Source organism: Amblyomma americanum, chromosome 2 (genome assembly GCF_052857255.1).
Source record: "Amblyomma americanum isolate KBUSLIRL-KWMA chromosome 2, ASM5285725v1, whole genome shotgun sequence".
Lineage (NCBI taxonomy): Eukaryota > Metazoa > Arthropoda > Arachnida > Ixodida > Ixodidae > Amblyomma > Amblyomma americanum.
This window is the reverse complement of record NC_135498.1, coordinates 93,265,818-93,276,940: the sequence shown is the minus strand read 5'-3', so window position 1 is coordinate 93,276,940 and position 11,123 is coordinate 93,265,818. Positions and strand designations below refer to the sequence as shown.

The window sequence follows — 11,123 nt, the reverse complement described above, 5'->3', positions numbered from 1 at the left end:
GTCAAAAGCGTGGTAGCTAGACATTGCCCTGAAAACTTATTTTCGCCAATCACTTTTCTTCTCACTGCACTATGAATTCATAAAGACCACAGCGGTGGACCAACGGATCTTTCCCGGCGGCTACTGTACGACTTTTAGCATAGCGCGTACCCGCGTATACAGCGTGCCACGAGTGCGCACGCACTGATTGGTCCCCACCCAACAGGCGTGCGTGTAGCTGGCCGACACCTGGCGCACATCTGGTTCCCTCAGGACGATCTGCGCATTGCGCACTGACGGCGTGCGCTATGCGTTTAGGAAATGAGCGGCGCAAAATAAGACGAGACATTAGTTCGGGCCCAGCAGACGTCGGCAATTTTTATTTTACCAGAACATTAAAGGCGCATTTTAAATTTTCTTCCCCTGCAGAGGCTAATGCTTGCTGCCCCGCACTTCACCTCGACTTCTCTGGATGCGAATTTCGGCACACTGCGAACCCTGGCATCAGTGGTTCCAGAAAGATCACGAGGCCTCGGGGGTGCCATGACAGAGGTCGCAGAACGACGTTCACATGCTCAGTAAAGGAACGAGCTTAATTGTCCTCGTCTCGCCGACTGCATGTTTTTTACGACTTGCTTCGCAGCTGAATTTCGTGCCCGTGCTTGAGGACGTGCCCGCAGCGCCTGCCGGGGCAGCAGCGTGCGCGACCCGCGCCTAGAGCGTGTTGGTGCTGATCTTGCGCCGCTTGGCGTCGTCGTCGGCGCGCCGATGGGGCCTGCGGCGTCCGCCCTGGTCGCCCAGCGCCATCTCGGAGGGGTCCTCAAGAGACGACGAGCCTCGCCCACCGGGTCGAACAGGTTCAGCTTGAGGTCGGAGGACACCAGGTCGGCAATGCTGTAGTTGTCGCGGATGTGGCTGAACACCGTCTGCATCACCACCTGTGTCACGTAGCGGGCGGTCGACGCGCCCACCTAGAAGGCACAGTGGAGGACTGATCAACAGACAGCTCTACCGAGCCCAACTATACACACACAGCAAAGCGTGCATGCATGCATGCGGTCGCCCTTGCTATATAACTTGCGATGGCTCAGTTCACTTATAAGTAATTTAGCGGTCTTATGTGATATATCACGCGGTGATACAATAAATATTGTCGTCTTTAGTTCTTTAACACACCACAGCTTACACGAGGTCCCCAACTCGTAATTTTTCGGGCTGCTACCTGTTATACCTCAAAGGTGGGCCGTATGTTGCACTGTAATCATAAATTACGCTACAAGGGAATAAAGGGAGTAAGTAGTTCTAGCGCACTCGATCCTTTTGAGGGGCAGGGGATGCTACCCAAGTTCCGGGGTAGATTTGGGTCCCTAAATATACGGAATGTTTACTGTTGGCAACGGAGGCATATTCCCACCCCGAAACAAAAAAAAAACTTGAATCAGTTAACCATGTATGTAAGGAGACTTCTTAAACGGCGCACTAGAGATCTTGAGGTCAGGAAATAGAGGAGATCGTAACCTGCGTTGAAATCTTCGTAACTGCAAGAACTTCGCCTGTTTTGAAGAGGGGTGACGCAAATCTACACAGGGGATGGGCAGCATATCCTGCCCCTATCAGAAAAGCGTTAGAAGGCTTACTCTTTTTTACTCCCTTTCAGGGTGATTCGTGTATAGAGTGTACGCTTCCAAAGCTGTCCTGCTGTTATTAACAGCGTTACGCGGCGTGGAGGTAACGAAAATGCCACAATACAGACTCCGCTGACATGGCAGGCCACACCGGCACTGTCCGTGAGGAGCTTGCTATTGCCCACGACTGGGAGTTGCACTGGAAAGCCACCTCACCAAAGCTCTCCTGGATAAAGCACCCACATATTTACAGGCAGTCTCGAAGGATACATGGGCCTTTATTATGGGAGCTTCGTTAAGAAAACCACAACGAGACGGTTGCCATCCTACAGTTCATGCAGCAGGATAGCCAGGACGGATCGGCGGATGGGCGCAACTGAATGAGAGGCCTCGCGGCGTGTGCCCACCTGTGAGGCCCGCGTGTGCAGCTGGCCCAGATGGCGTCGATCTCTTTCTCGCGCTTGGTGAACTCGGGCAGCAGTAGCTTGCGGAAGACGAGGCTGGCGCCGCGAGTGGTGCTCGACTGGAGCCAGAAGACGAAGGCGATCTTCAGCTCGGCGTACAGCGGCAGGAAGCAGCAGAAGACCAGGTCGGGCGAGCGGCTCGACGCTCAGGAAGGCGGCGAACACCACCCAGTACATCATCCAGCGCACGTATTCGCGCGGGGAGCGCGAGTGACCGCCTTGCACGACAGGTAGGCCGGGTGCAGCGCGCCCACGGCCAGCAGCACCAGGCGGCTGAAGGTGCGCGACATCTGGCCTCAGCGCGAACAGCAGCATCCAGAGCAGCGGGCCTTTGTGGCGAGGCTGGAAGGAGGGGGACGGCAGGCATGTCAGCTCGCTGCCTCTCATCTGAGTGAAGCCACGCATTTATTGCCTTCTACCCTTTTACTGGTCGTCTCAGCAAATATAAAAAGAAGAGAGAGGGAGCCCGGACCAGCAACGCTTTGCAAGGCTTAAGCCAATTCAGATAAAAATGAAAAGGAGCTAAATGCTCAAAAGCAAAAAAACTTAAAGGGAAAAACAGGGGAGTGAAAAACCAAAAACAATACTAAAAACAAGATGAAACCAAAGGCACAGGAAAAGTCAGTCACAAACAGACTGTCAAAGCACAGAGTGCAGAGCGACGACGAAAAAAAAAATAAAACACGAGAAAACCGGTCACAGCACAATCAAGGTCACGGGACTGCCACATGCTAATGGCGGTCTAAGCAGGCAAGGATAGCGAAGAAAGGCGCACGAGAGAAGACGGCCTTCGAAACAAAATACTGCCAGGACAGTGTCACTTGCCGAGATACGGGAGAGCCCTTTGTCTTGCAGCGGCGTAGTCAGGCTGATGACTGCTGTCAGCTCCGTCGATGACTGATAGTTCGGTTTCACTTTGGACCACAAATGAGTGTGTGACGCTCGGGATCGGTTAACGTTGTCTGACTAAAACAGCGTTCACACTCCCGCAGAGGTCACAGCTGGACCCTAGAAAGTCTAACGCCCACGCAATGCGACCAGGCTCGAGCATGGCCAATGACGAGTGGTCTGTTTGGAAGGCATGACTTCAGCTCCTATAACGCTAACTACTCGGTCCTAGAACTCGCAGAATTCTGGCTTCGAAGTGGTGCGCCGTAGCTGTTCCACTCGGAGACCGCCGCGCGCGCCTCCGCCCCGACTGCATGCGTGGACGGCGATGTAATACCTGGAGGTCTCCGCCTGCTTGGGCACCGGCAGCCTGGGAGGCTCGAGGCGGGCCTCGGCCATGGGGACGTCGCGGCCACGATCCTCGTCAAGGGTCCATCGTTGACAGGAGGGCGCCGACGTTGCCGACGGCCCAGCTGCAGCCACCGCTCCGTTGGCCAACTGCGCCGCTCCACCCTCTTCTTCGGCGCCTCAGCTGGGCCCGTGCGCGTGCTGCAGAGATGAGGGATCTACTGGGAGAAACAATGGCAACGATGGAAGTCGATCCGAGCGAAGAGCAATGCCTCAGGTGTTGATTTATGCATGATTTCCCCTCGTGTACATATATATCCCTTCTGAGAAGAAAAGGCCCCGATATCAATTGCGCAAGGAAAAATAGCTGGAAACGAGTCATCCTCACCTTGTTGACGACGAAGAAGACACTGAAACTAAATCATTATTATTTAATCCCTCTCTTTTATTGTTATTCTTAAAATTTTAAAATCAAAACACCTCATCCCTTTTCTGTCATGACGAAAAAATTCACCGGTGTTGCGCTCCCACGTGCTTTTCCTTTTTGTTAACTGCGTTCAGGTGAATAGCCACCCGATTCTTGGCCGATCCCCCAGTGTGGGTATGTGCCATCTTTTGATAGGCTAACAACAACAACAACAACAACAGAAGAGGAGGTTGGCTTCTCGCTACCCTATAGCGGCATATATTAATCGAAATGTGCAACAGCGAATGTGGTGACTGCGTGAGCTGCAACTGTTGCTTTTGTCCTAACAACAATGGCACCCCACACACAATTTGTCCCAACATTCTCGGACAAAAATATGAATATTGGAATGTTGTAAGGTATTGTTATGGAAATACGGAAGGTCCCATTCTTCCGATGTGCAGCGAAATCTTTAATTCTTTTAGCGAGTTTCCATCACTCGCATCAAGCAGTTAATACGGCCATATATAGAAAACCAATGGGGGAGACTTTTGATGACAGCAAAAACGTTAATTCGAAAAAAAATGTAAACCTGCTGACGGAATATCTGCGGAAAAACTGATTTTTGTAGTGAAATCTTACAATATATTAAAAAATTGCGTCCCTAAACTGGTCCCCGTTCAAAAATGCTTTTGTCCAGAATTGTTGGGTAAGGGATGATCGGTAAAGAATCGGGATGCATGGAGAGCTATTGAGCTGTATACATAGGTGATCAAAAAAGAAAAAAGGAGATAACAACGCACGCAGGAGGGCAACATTGAGGAGACCTAATGCAATAGAACAATATGGACTGCGAAGAAAAATGAAGACCTAATGGATAATATTATGAAATTTAGCAAGACTAGTAGATGACATTCCATTAATAAATTTTAGCAGTAGAACAAACAGGACCTGTGGCTTATCCAAGCATATGGTGGAGCCAAACTGGCGCTGGAACTGTCGTTGCGCTTGAAGGAGTCACTTCGAAACGCGCGCCTTCTTTCCTCGTCAGGGTCAGAGCGACTTGTACATGACTTCTGTCGTATGAGCTTGGCGCCAGTGGTTTTCGACCGAGAAGAAGCGGCCCATTATAAGCAAATTCTAGATAAAGGAGTTGAAGTCATCTTAGTTCTATAGCCGCAAGCTATAAAGAGCACAGATTGCGGTATCCGGACGTGACAGTTCGCACGCTGTTCGTGATAAATGCCGCAGCTTCTTCAAATCTCTTGATAGATTAAAAAACAAGATGACGGCGTTGCGGATGGTTTTTGACCAAACTGCATATATCAGTTACTATATTTATATATGTGATGCCGCGCGGTCAGTCGAGCTGCGCCAGTTAGTCACTCCACCATAGATTGGCCGGTTCCTGTAGATGTTGTTGTTGCCTCATGAGGATAATGGCTAATATAACCCAATGCTGGGGATTGGCCAAGACACAGGCGGCGATCGAAAGTGCTCAAAACAGTAAAATTAAAACATTAATGAACTAAAATTAAAAAATAAGAACGCAGATTTGTAGTTGAAATTAAACACTGTGAGATTTGTGACTGAAAAGGAACGGGCTAACCGTGCCGTGTTTAGGAAGCTTTGGAGAATTTCGAGATGAATTTTGTACACCAGTAGCCAGAAGATGAAACTGAGAAAATTTTAGGGTGGGAGCCGTTTCGTGATCGAAATGGAAGTTTGAACGGCGGAGAGCACATTCCTGTTGCTGCTCCCAAGGGTGTAAGCACCACGAGACAGAACAACCCCTGCAGACAGACTTGTACTTAGCTGTCGTAACAGGTGCTCTGGCAGGCGCCTCCGTAAAGAGGAGAAGCGGCAGCAGGTCACAAGAAGTGATCTACCGTCTCGGGTTCCGCGCAGAGCGGGCACAGTGGTGAGACCGCCAGACCAGACCGGTGTTGGTAGAAGTCGAACTGAGGCACGAGACAACGTAGACGCGTGAAAGAAAGCTCAAGCTTGCGCGATCGCCATCCTTTACTGCACCACGGGTAGAGAAGTGGCTGGAAGTCGGGAAAGGAGGTAAGTGCTGATGCCTGCAAATTATTTCAATAGCAGATACCTGCGAAACCTGGCCGCTGTAATATATGCGCAGGGCGGGAGGAGAGAGATGGCGGGGCCTTGAAAAGATGTTTTCGTCAGGGTATCAGCAACCTCATTGAAATGGCTTCCTCCTGTGCCCAGGCACCCAAACCAAACCGTAGAGAACGCCTCTAATTTAATATCTGATACGGGTCCAATTTGGACCCAAGATATTAAACTTAAGAAGGACGTTCTGGCGGGCTAGTTGGCTCATAATGAAGAGAATGAGTAACAAGGTGATGGTTCGGGCTAGTGGGTATGCGTTATGATCCATAGCGAAACAGGGGACAAACACAAGCGCTAACATTCCGCCGCTTTTTCATCCTACGTTGCTAGTAACATTGATCGCCATCACTGTTTGCCGGGTCCACACATTGGCCTACTGCATCAGAGTCAAGGTTGTGCCAGAAGACGTCCAGGCTTGGTTTGGTACCGTTCCTCCGTCTATCCACATCGCGAACCGGGTATGCAAGATCTTAAGATCAGAGTGGCAAAGGCAAGGCAGACTTCACGGAGGTGCTCTCCATGCTCAAGTTATCCAGCAGCACACGAAGCCTTGGGACAGACGTCGGCAGTGGAGAGAGTACAAAATTTAGCGCTTGTGTTTGTCCCCTGTTTTGTTTGTTATGGATCATAAAACAAATAAGAGAATTGAGTACAAACTGCGCGAACAAGACGGGACGTAAGGCGCTATGTCTCCTTTTGTGTGAAATACGTCCCGTCTTGGTCGCACAGTTTGTACTCATTCTCTTCATATTAAACTTATTTTGGAAATGTGGCGGAGTGCTTGAAGCTTGCTTCACCCCCCTCCACAGGTTGGCCCGGTATTGCACTGCCTCCGGGATCAGCCTGGGGACACTGTAGCGCGCGTCTTTTCTATCCTGTCTTTCTATCCCATCTTTTAACTCTTCTACCATCTGCACGTGTAGCGATTGTGGCTCGGCTTGAGCCAGTGGGCAGGCTGTGCACTTTCCTTTTCTTTCTTCCTGACAACAGCAGCAAGCAAGCAAGAGAACGTCACATGGGGAGGTACCAAGCATTTGAGTAAGCGGAGTGCCTGTGATCCCGGCAGGCGCGTGTGAGAGAGGAACACAGGGATAATGAATCCGTCATTATTATGACAGAGGACAAATATCTGTTTAACTTGCGCAAAGCCAGGACTACTGGTAAAAATTGTGCCAAATAAATTAGGGGTGAACTCATGTGGGCGGAGTGAAAACGACCATTCGAGAGAGGAAATTCCTACACCGGCCTTTTCTTCACACTGTGAGGCGTCTGTCGCAATGAGGGCATGAGAGGGGAAAGCGCGTCAAGTAATCTTGTAATAAGCTGTAAAGCGAATAGAAAGGCATTAATTTTGCATGGTTTGTAAAGATCGCATCAAAGACAATCTGAATAGATGTAGAATTGGTGCACACCGGAAGATGTCCGAAATGCGGACGTTTTGAGGGGTGAAGGAGAGATTGCACAAACCTAATTTGTGGAGTATGAAACCGAGACCAGCTTTCGTTGAAAAATGTCCTAGGCTGACAAAGGAAGATCAAATTTGAGGCATGTAAGCGACGAATCGCACATCTTTACAAACGTTTGGACTGTTAAGACACCCCTTCGCAGTGATATGTCCTATTTGGGTCCGCCAGGAAAGTGAAGGATCATAAATTACTCCGAGGTATTTTATAGTTTCCACTTGAGGAAATACATATGTTGCCGATAAATAATAGAGATATTAACTGGATAAGAGAGCGGGAAAAATAATAAAGTACATGTACAGTCCGCCTCGTTAATACGACACCCGAATTAATATGGACAACTCGAATTATGGACACTTTTTCTGGGGATGAAACTTTTTCAATATATTTCCGCCTCGTTAATATGGAAACTAGCTGTCCAGAAAATGGACAGGGGGAAAATTCACAATGCCAATACGGCCCAAGTATTTTTGTCTCAGTAATATGGACGGAGATGAGAACAAAATCTCTGTACTGCCCCGACGAGGTGTACCGGTTTCTGCATTTTGAGCGTAGCACATCAGAGAAATGCAATGAAAAAGTGCGAATGGTTGAGTGATGGCTCTCTTCTTTGGTGGTTTAATACTTTACGGTACAAAGTTGCCCATTTGGCGCGCCTCACTATTTTCCATATTGCACGAACGACTGCGATGAAAACTCTCTCCAGCTTGTGCCACGTATAGAAAGCAGCATACAGAAGCCGTCGGCCGATTCTGTGCTGATATATAGTAGCGGTTCGTGAGATGTGAACAGCCGTAGTAGTTGGGTCATTTAGCCACGAGACGCCTTGAAGCATATCATACACCACTAGGCGCGTAAAGCTCCACGACATTATTTCAAAAGCCCAACGGCGACCAGGATAATGGGTCTGCACATAGCTCCGACAATCATGTTCAAGTTCAACTTTGCTGGACACCGCTATGCCCAGAAGCAGGCCTTAATCACAATATGCTTTTTTTCTTCGTGATTCGTTGGACTCGCTTTATGGACGCTTTTGATCGGGAACCAAAGTGTTGATATTAACGAGGCACGACTGTGTTTACATTAAGGCACAGATTAATGTCGCGTAACCCTTGGTCTAGGACGTTGAGGTAAGACTGTAAGGACTGGTAGAGAGTATATGTCATTCTCGGAAGCAAAAAAGGCAATGTCATCTGCCTGCACATAGGTTGTCACCTTATGACTGCAGGCAATACTGCTATAAGTAAGATGTTGAAAAAAAAAACAGAGGAGAAGACCGCACCTTGGGGCACTCCTCTCGCTTGTCGAAACCTGCCACAGGAAACGCCGTTCTTGAAGCAGTAAAATTCTCTGTCAGCCAGAAATTCCGAACCCCATGCCACAAAGTAGCTCGGAAGTCCTACAGCCTATAAACTTTGTAACAGCGTCCAGTGCTCAACGCTCTCATAAGCCTTTGCCACATCAAGAGTAAGAAGCGCATGCAGCGTATTGCTTTCGGCGACGAGCTAATTGTACGCGGCTCTTCAGATCGGTATGAGCACACCATACAGAGCATCCTGGCCTGAAACCTACTTAGCAAGGGTTCAACAGCCCATTCTCTGAAATGATCGACATTATTCGGCCATGCAACACCCTTTTTACTAACTTTACAAGAGGACGTTAAAGAAGTCGGTCTTGTATTTCTCTAACAAAATTTTAATCATAGAAGAAGTGACACCATCAGGGTCGCTAGGGGTCGCCGGTGGAAGGCGGGACACAGTTTGCGAGAGCTCAGTGATTGTGACCTCTTCGAAATCGCCCAATGTGCTGACATATCTCGGAAGAGAAGGACGAAGAGCCGAAAATAGATGCTCAATGTCCTTTATCGCTTCCCTTACGGCGCGGTTCAGCTGTCCGCCGATATGTGAGACAGATACTGAGCCATTTCCTTCTCCATTAAACCAATTTTGAAGGCGCCTATCTCTTCTAAGGACTTGGTAAGTTCCGAGGGAGTCTGAACTAGGGAGACTGCGTTCATGGCGGTCGGGATGAGTTTACTGAGACTTAAGGTAGTTAAAGCACGCCTATTACCAGATCTAGCAAGAAATTCGGAGTGTTGAGTATCGTATAACTGTTTTGCACGAGATATACGGTGCGCTAAAACGTAGCCGCAATCAACATATAATAAATCCAGTCTTTGGGACACTGACTGTGTAAAACTCAGCTTCTCCAGTGACTTCGTCATCTTCGCTGAATGTGCGTCCCCATGAAAACGGTAGTAATTTCTTGTTCACAAACACCAGAAATGTTCTTCCCAACTAAGTGTCGTCCTTTCTTCACTCATATACTGATTGCGCGCTTCACTTTCGGCATTAATTGGAACTTTGCTAGATGATTATATTCCGGATGATAACTTTTCTCAGTTAATCTGTTTTTTTTTTCCACCGCTGCGTTGTGATAGAGAAATAGAAAAGGGGGTGGCGTCGATACTTATTGCCTCGAAGAAACAAAATTACTGCTTTTACTCAATGTGTACGAATGTGACGTAACTTCGTCATTAGCGATGCTTCTATCGCTGCTTTCTACCGGCCGGCCGATATGTTTGACGGATGTTCTAGAAAATTTCATCCAATACTGTGCCCGCTCGTCGCTCCAGTAGGAGGGGCGAAAGGAGCCCGTCACACCCGACGCCCGCTCGTAGACGTGGCTGACGCTGCTGCTGGTTGCTCGGTTTCGCTTTCGCCCGTGTCTGAAAAAACAAATAATTGGTTTATGGAGGAAAAACGCTAGGGCGCCCGTGTGCTGTGCGATGTCAGTGCACGTTAAAGATCCCCAGGTGGTCGAAATTATTCCGGAGCCCTCCACTACGGCATCTATTCTTCCTTTCTTTCACTCCCTCCTTTATCCCTTCCCTTACGGCGTGGTTCAGGTGTCCAAAGATATATGAGACAGATACTGCGCCATTTCCTTTCCCCGAAAACCAATTATTATTATTATTATTTGGGGAAAGGAAACGGCGCAGTATCGATCTGCCTCGCATCTCGGCTGACCCCTGAACCGCACCGTAAGAGAAGGGGTAAAGGAGGGAGCGAAAGAAGAAAGAGGTGCCGTGGTGGAGGGCTCCGGTGTAATTTCCGGAACACCTGGGGATCTTTAACGTGCACTGACATCGCACAGCACGCGGGCGCCTTTTGCGTTTCGCCTCCATCGAAACGCGGCCGCCTCGGTCGGGTTCGGACACGGGTACTCCGGCTCAGTAGCCTAGCGCCCTAACCACAGCCACCGCGGCGGGTGAAAAGAGTGCTCTTCTAATCGTAGTTGTTGCGACTTCAGGAAGAATGAAAAGGAAAGTGCGCGGGCCTGCCCACTGGCTCAGGTTGGCCACAATCGCTGCCACGTGCAGACAGTGTATGTAGGAGAGTTGTAAGAGATGTGAGAGGAAAGATTGAAAGAATGCGCGTCGCAACAACCGCGCCATCTGAAGCGACGACGACGGTTTAGCATTAGATACACCCAGTGACAAGAAGCCCTCGCCACTTGTGTGAGAGCCCCCAGATCCCAGCCCCTTAAGGCCAGGGATCAGCCCCTCTTTTAATTCTAAAAGGCAATTTTCTAAATAAAAAAAGCCAATTAAAAAATTGCTGACAGCATTGGGTGAAACACCCTTTCGACTACCTGGGGCTCACACATGATGTGAGCGAAGGAATGATGCGGTTGAGAAGAGGGAAAAAAAAAATGAAAATTGGCTTTTGAGGAAATGCCCCGCCGCGGTGGCTCAGTGGTTAGTGCGCTCGACTACTGATCCGGAGTTCCCGGGTTCGAAGCCGACCGCGGCGGC

General features: G+C 49.2%; 2 pseudogenes across 1 annotated transcript; one reads left to right on the top strand and one right to left on the bottom strand.

The window, feature by feature from the left end:
* Positions 1-688: 688 nt before the first annotated feature.
* On the bottom strand, positions 689-3,482 carry LOC144118819 (uncharacterized protein T19C3.4-like; annotated as a pseudogene). Its single transcript, XR_013312155.1, has 3 exons — positions 3,294-3,482; positions 2,012-2,410; positions 689-950 (listed from the first exon to the last, which is right to left on the bottom strand). The product of XR_013312155.1 is annotated as an uncharacterized protein T19C3.4-like (transcript).
* Positions 3,483-6,590: 3,108 nt separating this feature from the next.
* LOC144122320 (U2 spliceosomal RNA) lies at positions 6,591-6,688 on the top strand (annotated as a pseudogene).
* The last annotated feature ends 4,435 nt before the right edge of the window (positions 6,689-11,123 follow it).